This window comes from Sturnus vulgaris, chromosome 2 (assembly GCF_052056855.1).
Source record: "Sturnus vulgaris isolate bStuVul1 chromosome 2, bStuVul1.hap1, whole genome shotgun sequence".
NCBI classification, from domain to species: domain Eukaryota; kingdom Metazoa; phylum Chordata; class Aves; order Passeriformes; family Sturnidae; genus Sturnus; species Sturnus vulgaris.
In genome coordinates, this window is record NC_142244.1 from 73,700,506 (window position 1) to 73,713,572 (window position 13,067).

At 34.5% G+C, this 13,067-nt stretch overlaps 1 long non-coding RNA gene across 4 annotated transcripts in view; it reads right to left on the reverse strand.

Annotated features, from left to right (window-relative positions):
* Nucleotides 1–348: 348 nt before the first annotated feature.
* The window catches only part of LOC148224852 (uncharacterized), a 75,056-nt gene continuing 62,337 nt past the window's right edge, over nucleotides 349–13,067 (reverse strand). For all 4 annotated transcript variants that reach the window (XR_015801550.1, XR_015801549.1, XR_015801548.1 and 1 more), the window contains 3 exons: nucleotides 12,204–12,354; nucleotides 8,227–11,747; nucleotides 349–5,219 (listed from right to left, as the gene is read on the reverse strand). This is a non-coding gene — a long non-coding RNA (uncharacterized LOC148224852). The remainder of the gene's footprint in view (nucleotides 5,220–8,226; nucleotides 11,748–12,203; nucleotides 12,355–13,067) is intronic.

The window sequence follows — 13,067 nt, forward strand, 5'->3', positions numbered from 1 at the left end:
CTCAGAGCAAGTGTGAGGTGAAGGGAAAGACTTACCTCTGAGATGAAACAGTCAGCACTGAGGACTTCTAATACTGTTTTCATTTTTATTTGATCTGACCAACTTGATCTGAGCTTCTTTCCACTGAAGTCATTGTATTGTAGTTTATCCTTCAATAAACTGTAATGTCAGCAGTCCAGAGTCCTTTCAGTATTTTTAGTATCATCACTTTAAAGAAAAGATATTGATATACACAGTTGAATTTCACAGTCAGGATTCCTGGATTTCATCTATGCATCCCAAAAGGAATGCTGTTGAACCTCTTGAAGGTATGATTGATTCTGTTAAGTAGAAATCAATAAGACAATCTTTGGTCCCACACTCAGAAAGCTGAGATTTATTAATATCCTTCTTGACTCAATGAATGTTTTTTATTTGCATAAATTAAATCCTCATCAGTATTTTCCAGGATATATTTTTTAAATACAAGGTAATAGGACCTACAGATGAATCTGCCTGAGGACACTACCAGATACTTAAAAAGTACAAACTTTTACAAAGTATTATTACAAACACTTAAATTTAATATTAAACTCTGGTAGGATGTTCTCCCTTCTAATTAATTAAAAATAAAATACAACTGAGCAAGAGGGAGAGAAAAAGAAAGAAAGAGAGAGTAATTTAGCAAATGTTATTATGACATGCTATCAAAACAGTATTCCTTACAAGTTCATTTTCTTGAGCGTATCCTTTTTCAAAATGTTTCAGAATTGTTAGATAATATTCCCTATTTGCTTCCGTATATCCTTGTAAAATATTTCATAACTTTGAACAGGAAATAATCAGAAGTTGTGCTACTGATTTCCTTTTAGATAATGGAATAATGAATATATTGCAGGTTGTATAGACCTCTCAGGAACAGTGTTAATAAATGTAAAAAAGGTTAAATATCTAGCAGAACAGAGACTTGCAATTAAGTGTTACAGATTATGTTTAAAATAACATTTGTTCTACATCTAAAGTGAGCCAAGAGACTCACTAAAAATTGCTTTCTAGATTATACTCTATTCCCAGAAAATTAAAATAATAATCTTTCCCTTGAGTGTTGAGAGGAACTAGACTGAAGAGACAATTTTTTAACATCTCTTTTTGACTTTTTCCTTTCAATATTACAGCTTGTGATTACTAGACAGAAGCGCAAACTTTCAAATTACTGGGTGAATTCATTCATTCATTCCAGACATCTAGTAAATGAAGATTTATCTAAGTATGGAAGTGAATAAATTCCAGAGAGATTGGCACCACTTTTTTTATCCATCCATCAAGCTAATCATAAATGAAACCTGGACACAAAATTCTTCTCCAGGAAATTCCAAGTAGATCAATTCATGAATGATGGATATAAACTGGTATTTGATTACTGTTTGAGTTGTCTTGACTTTGATACTTCAGTTATGTCAGGCCAAATGGTAAGATGATTCTGTGATTGCAGTATGTGCTTTCAGTAGCACATTACTGGTGACATTACTACCCAAGTTCCAAAATATATTTGTTCCATACCTTTCCTTTATGAAAGTGGCTTTATAGCCTGGTGTATAGGGTTTGCATGGCCTGGTTTTTGATAACAGAGGGGCTACAGGAGTGGCTCTTGTGTGAAGCTGCTAGAAGCTTCCTCAGTGCCCATCAGAGCCAATCCCTAGTGGCTCCAAAGACAGACATGCCAATTAGTCTCCAAAGACTGGGCCAATCAGAAATGGTGGTAACTCCTCTGTGATAACACATTTAAGAAGAAATCAAAACAAAAAGTGGTTGTGTAGTTGTAATAGTGACTAAAGAAGAGCAGAGTGAGAACTTGGGAGAAGAACAACCATTCAGGCACAAAGGTCAGTAGAAAAAGAGGGAGAGGAGGTGCTCCAGGTACTGGAGTCGAGATTCCTCTGCAGCTCATGGTGCAGACCATGGTGAAGCAGATATGTCTCTGGAGGCAACGGAAGTCCATGGAGATACAGAGATCCGCCCACAGTCCGTGAAAGAGGAGCTGACGCTGGAGTGGCTCGATGCCTGGAGGATGCTGTGAGCCCATGGGAGACCTGTGGAGAGAGGGGCCCTGCTCCCCTGCTGGAGCAGCCTGTCCTTGAAAGACTGCACCCTGTGGGAAAGTGATCCACGCCTCAGCAGTTCACAGAGAGCTGTAGTTCCTGAGAGGGATTCACTTTGGAGAAGTTAATGGAGAACTGTCTTGCATGGGAGGGACTCAACGATGCAGCAGGGGAACAATTCATCTCCCTGAGCAGAAGGAGAAGCCACAGGGATGAACTGACCATAACCCAAATCCCTGTGTCCCTGAGCCACTGGGGAAGGAGGTAGAGCTGGGCAGGAGGGAGGGGTGGGGAAAGGGTGTTTTTTAAGGGCTTATGTTACTTCTCATTATCCTGCTCTTATTATGTTAGCAAAAAATCAATTGATATCTCTAAGTTGAGCCTGTTTTGCCTGTGACAATATGTGATGAGTGGATTCTCCCAATCCTTATCTCAATGCTTTTTCTCTTCTGTCCAGCTGCAGAGGGAAGAGAGTGAGTGGCTTTTGTGGGTGTCTGGCATGCACCATATTTTCATATATCTTAACTTTTCTTTTTTGGGGGGATTTTTTTTTTTTTTTTTAATTGAAAATTATGGGCTGTTTAGAAGTATTTGTTTCTAGCTGGTTATGAAGTAAACATTAACATTATGTGGCCCTTATGCTCTATTCTGTGATCAATTAATGGAAGTGGTTGAAAACTAGATAATTATTGACATTTTAGCCTCTGTAAGACTAAGACCTTCCTGAATTAAACATTTCATAAGGTTTGTTTTAATTTTTTAAATTTTTTTTTTTGGTATTCTCAACATGCATTAACTGACCCAAATTTTTATGAAACAAAACATCATAACTGATATAACTCTATGGCAAGAATTTTGTTCTGGGTTCCTGTAAAAAGTATAAAGTATGACAGGCTTCTGTACTCCCTCTTAAGAGAATTTGAGCCAAAATTCAATATAAGTGGGGAATTTATTTAGTTTCTTTTTTTTTTAATTAGAAACCATGTTAGTACTGAATTGCCAGAGAGGCGATTGAGCTGATTTTAGCCTCAAAATATGTTTATTTAAAGGACATAGGACCATTCATGTGATGTCAGATAACTGGATAGAACAGGTGCTATGAATCTCCCCTTACACACCCTGAGAATCTTCTTGGATGATTGTAAAATATAAGCTTTATATTAAATTTGCTCTCAGTCCCTTGTGAGCTGTGCATATCCTGCACACATCCTTGCAACCACAATGACTATCAAGGCATCCAGCTCCATTTAGTGCTGCTTCCCTCTTTTCTCTCTTCCTCTTTAATCCTTCAGATTTAGACTGAAAAAAAGCTGTTGCAAATGGAAGCAAGCGTTGAGTGAAGATATGTCTATGATGATCTCTATAAATTCTTGAAACAGGTGGAATTCAGCCTAGAGGTTTCACCTTGTCTTTGTTCAAAAGGTGATTTCTTTACATGTGTGAAGAAACATACATTTTCGATAAAATATCCTGCATGTCTACACGAGGTGATACAGTCCATTATATTGCCTTTTTTTAATATGTGAATATCTTCTTCTTAAACTAATAAGAAAGAGCTTTTGTGGAACAAAGAAATTTCTTTAAAGCAAAATTAAAATCAAAATACTGTTTCTTTTACTATAGTACTTATTATAGTAACTATTAGAACAGTTATTTCAAACACTGTTACCACAAAAGCAGAAAATTCTTTCTAACCCTTGATCTGAGCTCTTCAACCTGAGATTTATGAGTTAAACACATATATGTCTTCATTCTCTTATCTTAAACTGATTTTTCTTTCCCATGCCTCTATCCTGGCATTACCCTTAAACTCTTTTCCATAGAAGAAAAGCTGTGAAAATGAGAAGAAATTACATACCACCGTGATGATGGGCACTTTAATAATTGAGTTATCACATAAATGTCATACCACCTTTATGATGTCATGCAGGTGTTCAGAGTTCCTTTACATCTGAGGGTAAGGCTGCCAAGTTATTAATTGATGATGAGAAGAAGCACCACACAGCATCAGTAAAACAGACAAGTAAGTTTGAAGACATATTCAGTGTCTCTATTAGCCAGCCCTCTGCTGCTTCTGACTCATCATGCCATTATCTCAGTTCTCAGGCATTGACACCAGGTCATATAATTGGAAAATGAACATGGAAAGGCACATAAATTTAAATGTCTTACTGCAAATTTTTTATTGTCCATTATTGGATATATATATATACAAGTAATTTATTAATGTATGCAAGAATGTAATTCTCTTATTTGGAGAAATACTTTTAATAGGATATGTCAGGTGGAAATATATTTTGCTATTTCTTTTTTTTCATCTTGCCTTCAAATTAAGAAAGAGAATATAAATTTCACTCTGTGGATTTTGTTATCTAAATCCATGTTTGAGATCCTGATCTGCCTATTTTTACAGTCCATAAAGATGTGGTCAATGTACTTACTAGAGTCAGGGGCACAATTCTTCCTATTCTAAAGCAGATATCTAAACCAAGCTAAATGAGCCATAACCCAAAAGATCCTCTTTCTTCTTTTTTATTCTTTTCTATAAAGAAAGTCAGCTTACTGTGGCTCTCATTTCCAGACATCTATTTTATACTCATATAAAGTTGGATCAATGTAATCACACTCACCATATTTGAATAGTAAGCTTACACAAATTTAACCATGCATCTTATTTTTTCCACTCACTGTTCTAGAGTGTTCCTTTCTAACTTTTCATTTTATTAGGTAATAGCTGTGGAATGAGATAAGGAGAAGATTAATGTATATACCAAAAATGAGAGTAATCGAAGCAGTAGACGACAGGGAAATGTGTGTAGATTTGTCATGTGGTCTACTTAATAATAAACAAATTAATTTCAGATATCTAAATCATTACTCTTAAGAAGCAGAATCTTAATGCTAGACTTAGAAACTTGCAAAAAGACTTAAAAAAAAAAGAGACACTCTAGAGAAAACAGACCTTTAAAGCTGTCAACACAAGCCAAAAAGGGAAAACACTGCAGGTATATAAACATGCCAGTAGAAACCTTGGAGATTTTTCTCATTTGGAGTTCTGTCTAGTAAGAATTGGAGTTCCACATGGTGAACACCCACGCAGCCAAAGTGATACCTCTTCCTTGACTTGCATGAAAGATTCTTCTATTGAAGAAAAAAATCCAGTTAAATCTAGTCATAGAACTTTTATTGCTACATATTTCTTGCTATAAACCTAATAAAACTTAGTAAATCAATCACTGCTTAATTCTCTTAATTATCATTCTTTTCAAGATAATGTTCAAGCAGAACACAACAAACATGAAGGAGTTCAATTAAACTATTACTTTATCTAAATATTAAAATATGTTTGGAGGTTTGTTTTATTTGTTTTGGTTCTTTGGGGGGGTTGTTGTTGTTGTTGTTTTCTGTAATGTATTCTTAATAGTGTAGAAGAATAATAACTATCTGTAGGGGGCTGCTATATTTTTAGCCAGCTATCAGATATCAGGAAATGGCTTCCTCTCATCATGTATTGCATCATCATGAATAATTAGTCTTTGCTAATAAAATATTGATCTTGTGTCTATAAAGTGCGTGCTAAGAGACTGGATAAATGTAATCTCAAGAAAATACTAGCACTCAGGCATTTTTTCTTCAGCTACCTTCCTCTACCATATATCAATCAATCAATCAATCAATCACTCTGATTAGCTGTGCCAAATGTTCCAAAATATGAAATAAGAGCATAGAAATAAAAATTACCTCTTTAGTGCAACTTTACAGATAAAATTATATAGAAATAACCATATTAATGATGACAGCAGCCTTTAGCAAACTGAAAATAAAAACAAACAACAAAAAGAGAAAGGAAAAAGAAAAGAAACAAAAAAGGTGTCCTTGGAGTAAATTTCTGCTCTTTGCTCTTCTGCACTTTGAAGAAATTTCTCTATTCAGTTTGGTGAAATGCCCTTTTCAGTAGCCCATAAAATAGCTTTTGATGAGCCACAGATCTTCCATTTTATTATTATTTTCCATCTTATTAAATTAAGACTTTAGATAAGTAATAGTAATTTTGCATAAAAATACCTACAGCCAAGCTGCCAAAACTTTTGCTGTTGGTCTTGCAACCACAGTTGCTTAGCCATAATTGACCTATTACTTAAGTAACAAAGGAGATCACTTGCTGAATCATAGAGATACTATACAATTTGCATAAAGATGAGAAAATGTTCTTGAGTTTATGGAATATTGAATAACTTTTCTAAAGACTGTTTAATTTTCCCTAATATTAGAAAATTACTGTTTCCTTTCCTCAAGTTTTACTACTGAACACAATGTATTTTTTGCTAACTGAATAACACTGTCTTAGTTATAGAGAACTAAAATAGGAAGTCAGGCTACAAAATATGCAAGCTGTGAGATGTCTTTTTTTTCAGAATAATGTATTCCATCTTATGTGCAAGATCAAATGAAGATAAATTTCCTCCTCAGGCTGAACCAAAGATCTTATCAAAATTCTATTTTACCTCTTATAGACAATCACAAAAAATTAAAATGAATCTTTATTTAAAATATCAGTTGCATGTTAAAAATACTTTTTATTTGTTTTCGTTTACCATTCTTAAGTGTTTGACACAGAACTGTGTTACATAATTGTGAGTGGGCAATTGTCTTTGCCAGTTCTGTAAATTAGGAATGCATAACACTTATAATTCTCTTCCCATAAAACACATTCACAATTATGTCCTTTAAGTCTCTCAGCAAACAGTGTAGACTGTGCTCCTGTGTCAGGGTTAACCTTCTCTCAAGTCAAGGGGAAATGTCTAACAGGAACTTGAAATCAACCTTTATGGTTCTCATCACTGGATTTGGACCCCCACTATTTTTCCAGAGCAGAACATCACAATTTTTAACCTGTTCATCTCGTATTTTCTATTAATAAAAATATAAATCAAGTGATGTAAGCACCATAAAAGTGAAAATGGTGGGTTTACTATTCTGTTAGTTTCAATAGCTGATGTTACTTTTAAGATAATCCTCTAAGAAGAAAAAAAATAAAAATACTTTAGTAAGCTGCAAAGACCTTGGGTAGCCTGTTGAAATGTTCCAGTATATGAAATAAAAATATTTGTTCAGGAAAATGATTTGTAATTTAATTTAATTCTGCAAGACTGTTCCTGAATTACTGTCATATCTGTGTGGGCTTTTTATTCCCAGAAAGGTAAAATGAACAAAACTTTCAGCAGACTTACAGGGCTCTACAAATCATACTATATAAAATGAGATGGAAAAAAAATTGACTTTTAAGAATTGCAAAAATAAAAATTAAAAAAAAACATGCAAAAGATTTAATATGGAGAGATCAGAAAATAGTAACATAAATGTTGAAGAATGGTGAAAAGGAAGATATAAGGTATATAATATATTAATTGCTCATATAATATACTAATTACTCAGGACCAGAGGAACAAAACACAAAATAGTTGAATTAGACACCATGAATTCCAACAGTTTCTATTTAAATATGCTAATAATAATAATAATTTAAAAAAACTTTCCCAGAAAATTTACGTTGATTTTTATGTGTTTAATGCAATGCAATGTATTCAGTGACTAGGGGAAACAAACAAATTAATATCCACATCAGAATCAATTAAATATAATGGAAGAATATAAAGAGTATACTTTGGCAAACAAACACATCCCATATTTTTACCTTCCATTTCATAATATTATCAGTTGTTTTCTGGGTCACAAATTTCTTTTTTGAACTGGGCCAGTAAGCCTCTCACCCAAATAGAAACTAAGTGTATCAGAAATAAAACACATCCATTTCTGAGGTGTTGTTTTTCAGCTTACTAAAATAAATTAGGCTTTCAGGTTGACATGAAGTCTGTTGCAACGATGTCTGTTGTGGGCATTAACAAAGAAAATTATGCTTCCAAAGTCAAAATTTCTTTGAAAAGCCTTTCCAGGGCTTAAAAATTACCCATAAATTCTCATAGAATGTAAATATATGTAGCAATAATTCTGAAATTAAGAAGCTTAAATATGAGAAATACATAAGTATGTCAAAAGATAAACACACCAAATAAATTGAAATAGGCCAAGTCTGACCTGGAATCTTTTTTTTTTTTTTTTTTTTTTTTTTTCTCCCATCTGGCCCAACCTTTCTGCTCAAGCAGGGTCATCCTAGAGCACACAGCACAGAATTGTGTCCAGACACTTCTTGAATATCTCCGGTGAGGGGGACTCCACAGCCCCTCTGGGCAATCTGTTGTGGTGCACGGTCACTGGTTCAGGTGGAGCTTCCTGTGCATCAGTTTCTGCCCATGGCCTCCTGTATTGCTTGGCACCACCAAGCACAGCCTGGATCCCTTCTCTTGACACCCTCCCTTCAGACGCTTACACACTTTGAGGAGTTCCCTTCACAGCTGTCTCTTCTCGAGGCTGAACAGGGCCAGCTCCCTCAGTCTTTCACTGGAAGAGAGATGCTCCAGTCGATTAATCATCTTTGTTTCCACCTCCTGTACCCATTCCAGGAGCTCCGTGTCTTTCTGGTACTGAGAAGTCCAGAACAAGAAACAATTTTCCAGATAAGGCTTCACCAGGGCTGAGTAGAGTGCTAGGATCACCTCCCTCAATCTGCTGGCAATGCAATAACTGTTTGAAATCCTTTCTTTAAAATAGTTACTTTTTTAACCCCTAATTTTCTATTTAATATTATTTTACATACTCCTGAAAATGTGTTAATGAGAAGGCTTTTATATTTTCTACTAACAGATCTTTAAAATTATCAACATAATTAGCAGATCTGTTCATAGGGGTTGACAGAAAAAGGGTTGACATTATTAAATTCAAATGCAAATCTGCACATTCAGGAAATATTTAATCCCTCTATGTATAAGAATAAGTCTCTTTGTGTATAAGAATTATTACTAAAATCTACCACCAGTGGCATTTAGACATATTTCCAGAGCACTTTGTAAGCTTTGTCACTATAAAGAGGGAAAAAATCTTATGAAACCATAAAAATGTATAAAAAATGTTCTTATTGCCAAAGCTACTGAGGTCAAGTGTAATGCACACCCAGTTTTGCTATTCATGGTTTTGTCATAGTGTTGCCGTTATATATTATTTTATTTTATAAGTGTTATAATTAATATTTATTATACTATACAACAAAGAGCATATATAAAGGTGTATCATGTGATGGTGTGTAGATATTGAGACATTTATTTGATTTTAATGACCTTTGAAAATCATCTGAAGAATGTATACTGATCTTCATTATATGTTCCACTGTGTAGTATTGTTAACATTCATATTTCATAAGCACAATTTATGTTGGGAAGAATGATGCCTGTATTTACATTACTAGTCTTCCAAAGAGAATGATTGTGCTTCTGTCAGCCTTTTATGTCAATTTCCTTCTCTGCATATTTTATGAGTTTTTTTTTTTCAATAGATTTCCTTTCTCTATTTTGAAATTGATTTAGTAAGGTTAAATACTGCCTGACTCATTGAAAACAGGGCTATGTTCAATGTACTCAAATAATTAGGAGAATTTCAGACATGCCCAGTGTCTGTCTTCAAACATCACTGAAATTCCAGCAAGAATTAAGCAGTTTAGAAAAGGTATAAAATTATTAAGAATTTTCAAATTTTAAGGATCTTTAATTCCTAGATAAAATCCATGAAATCTGCCTTTACAAAGTCAGTATTACACTAATATAACTTCATGCTATTTCAAATAGTCTTTGCTTATCCAACACCATTGAAAACATTTCTGTTTACCCACCCTTCAAATAGTGATATATATTGGAAAAAATGGAGGGTGAAAAATAATCTACTGTAGTTGTTAGATACTCTAAATATTAATAAAATCCAGAGAGATAAGTAATTAATGAATGCATTGGTCAGCCTAAATTTTCATTAATTAATGTTATGGCTCTCTAAATACTGTCAAAATGGAATTCACCTTTTCTCATTTAGAATTTCTCCACTGTGACAGATGTTTAATCTGTAAAAGGTGACAAACCTATAGCCTATGAGGATTGTTCCTTAGAGCCAGTGTGGGTTAAGTGTGGTGATGTTTGCAGGAACTGGGTGCATCATGAAAATGTATTCCATCTGCATTTGGGCATCCATTCTTCTGGAAACACACAGAATGATGGGAAGGGAAGGGAAGGGAAGGGAAGGGAAGGGAAGGGAAGGGAAGGGAAGGGAAGGGAAGGGAAGGGAAGGGAAGGGAAGGGAAGGGAAGGGAAGGGAAGGGAAGGGAAGGGAAGGGAAGGGAAGGGAAGGGAAGGGAAGGGAAGGGAAGGGAAGGGAAGGGAAGGGAAGGGAAGGGAAGGGAAGGGAAGGGAAGGGAAGGGAAGGGGGAAAAAAGAAAAAAAAAGCAGACATTAAGAAAAAGAAAAGGAAAAAAATAAAATTGAGAAAAAATGGGGGAAGATTAAAAGAGGGGAAAAAAGGCAAAAGGGACAAAAGAAGGAGGAGGGCAAAAAGAATGAAGAAAAAAAAAAGGAAAAGAACACAAAAGAAAAAAGAAAGGGACCACTGAGATTTCTCTAATGTATCTGGAACATGGCCAAAACCATGCAGAGATTGCAGACACAGCTTTAAACAACTCTTTTCTAGTCTTTTTTTTCAGCCCTTTTCTTCCAGCAAATAATGACAAGAAAATAAACCTGAGTCAACATTTGCAATTGCTTCATTAATGAATAAACAGGTTACACAGTAGACTACATTAGGAATTAAAGACTCTTGTTTGATTTGACTGTGTTCATGACTTTGAATCTCTTCCTTTGTCATAGTTATACCCACAACTCTATAAAGTTGTTTTGCTTTGTTTTTGTGTCTAGTATATCTAAAAAAAAAAAAAATATATAAATACTCTGCAGTCTATTAAAAATCAAAGTGGTAAATCAATACAGTTAAATATAAATAATAAATAATAAAATATAAATAATAAATAATAAAAAATAATATCAATACAGTTAAATATAAATCTAATCAGGTAAATATAAAACTAATTTTTTGGTTTACTTTCTTAGCTCTTATCTGAAGTAATTAATTTATAGCCTACATATTACTTAATATTAATAATAAATCTACATTTTATTTTTTTACATAAAAGTATGCATATCCTTCTTAATACCATCGAATCAGGAGCAATACCCCAAACAAGTTTTCATTATTTATACCAATTCAAGACAGGCATTACCAGCCATTACTCTGGTTACCATAAAATTGTATAGCATGCAAAATCCAGGCTTAAGCATAATCTGCCATAAAATAAAGTTTATCATTAATGAAAAAATATGGCTGCCTGGAGTTTTCTACTACAAGTCCTTTGTAAAATTGATCAGAGCTTTTGGGCTATATTTTTACTGTTTGCTTTACTTAATGTTCAAATAGAAGTTCAATTACTTCTTATGAAGTAGTGATCTCATAAGCAACTAATAAAAATTTCAAATGACTGATGAATGAATTTAATACATTGAAATGGAGTGATGTGAAGAGAAAGGGGCCAGATACCTTTTTTTTTTCTGGTAAAGCAATGAGAATATTGAAGAATTATGAAACTTTGAAGAATATTGAAAATTATGAAACTTTCAGAAAATTCTCTTCTTTCTGTGCTCTCTCTTCTCTCTTGTGCTCTGATCAAACTGTAAAAGCACACCTCTACAGTAAAAAAAAAAAAAAAAAAAGTGCATCTAATTATTTCCTTCTGTTTATATTCATTATTATTCATGCTCCCTGGCATGATTTTGGCTCACACCAACCAGTGATCTCTGAGACTGTGCCTAGGCACTGCTGAAGGGTCAAAGTCATCCAAATCCACTCTCACTCAGGAATGCGGCAGAGTCCACAGTTTTGGTCCAGTTCACCATGCTCAATCCTGGAACATCAGTTCAGGAAGTTATATTTCCCAAACTTCCCTGAGGTCATGCCCCAGTCAAGTCAGCAGCACTTTTAATACACATCATTTTGATGAGCTGTAGCAGAGCCCACACAATTTTTCAGTACTTTGACCTGAAAATGGTAAAGGTTGTGAAAGGGCTGCTTACTACCAACAGGGCTCAGGTGCTGTCCAAAGCCATGTGCTGTCCAGTATTAAAATAGGCAGTGTTTACTCACCCTCGGGGCCAGACTGCAGGGTCTATTATATCTCTGCAAGAGGCATAGGTTGAGCAGCTGTCATGGAGCTCAGCAAAACTTCAGTGATGCTTTTTCTCTAGCCAAAAGTCATTTTGATAGTATGTTCATCATCTTCTTACCAGTAAGCAAGCTGCAATGCGTGGGTGGGAAGGAGAAAAGGACAAACTCAAATGAGAGGGGCCAAGAAGCAGAGGGATGCTGACAGTGTTAAAATAGGAGTAAAAGGAGCAGAAGTGCAGAAAGAGCAGAACAGTAAGGGGAACCACAGAGAAAGTCTGCTAGAGCTGCTCTCTGAACAGAGAAAATATTATGAAATACTGAATACACTGAAAATTTGTACTGTAGGCATGTTAAGTGGGATAATCCTTAGCTAATAGATGTTTGAATATTCTGGCATTAATCTCCTTGTATCTCAGACAGGTGTAATTGTATTATCCTTCCTATAAGTGATGTTGTGTCTGCAAAATAATGTTTCTCAGTTACTCTGATACCACAGTGATATGTACCACAGAAATGCCCCAGAAGTAAATATTTTTTAATTCAGTGTTCAGTTGAAATTATGTCCTGTACATAAAGTATGGGCAATGATCTTAATGATGAAGTTAAAAAACAATTGCCTGACTAGCTAACTACCTATTCTTTGCATAGAGTCCCCTCTTTTCCATTGTAATAATTTTCTCAAAAAAAAAAAAAAAAGGCTATATAATTAGAGTTTGTATCAAAAAGCATATGTCAGTCCACTGAAATTAAAGCTGTACAGGAAATTTAATCTAATGATACTTGGCATTTTAGTATTTTTCTTTATACTGTTGTTAGAGGACTGTTCTTAGTACATTCCTCTGA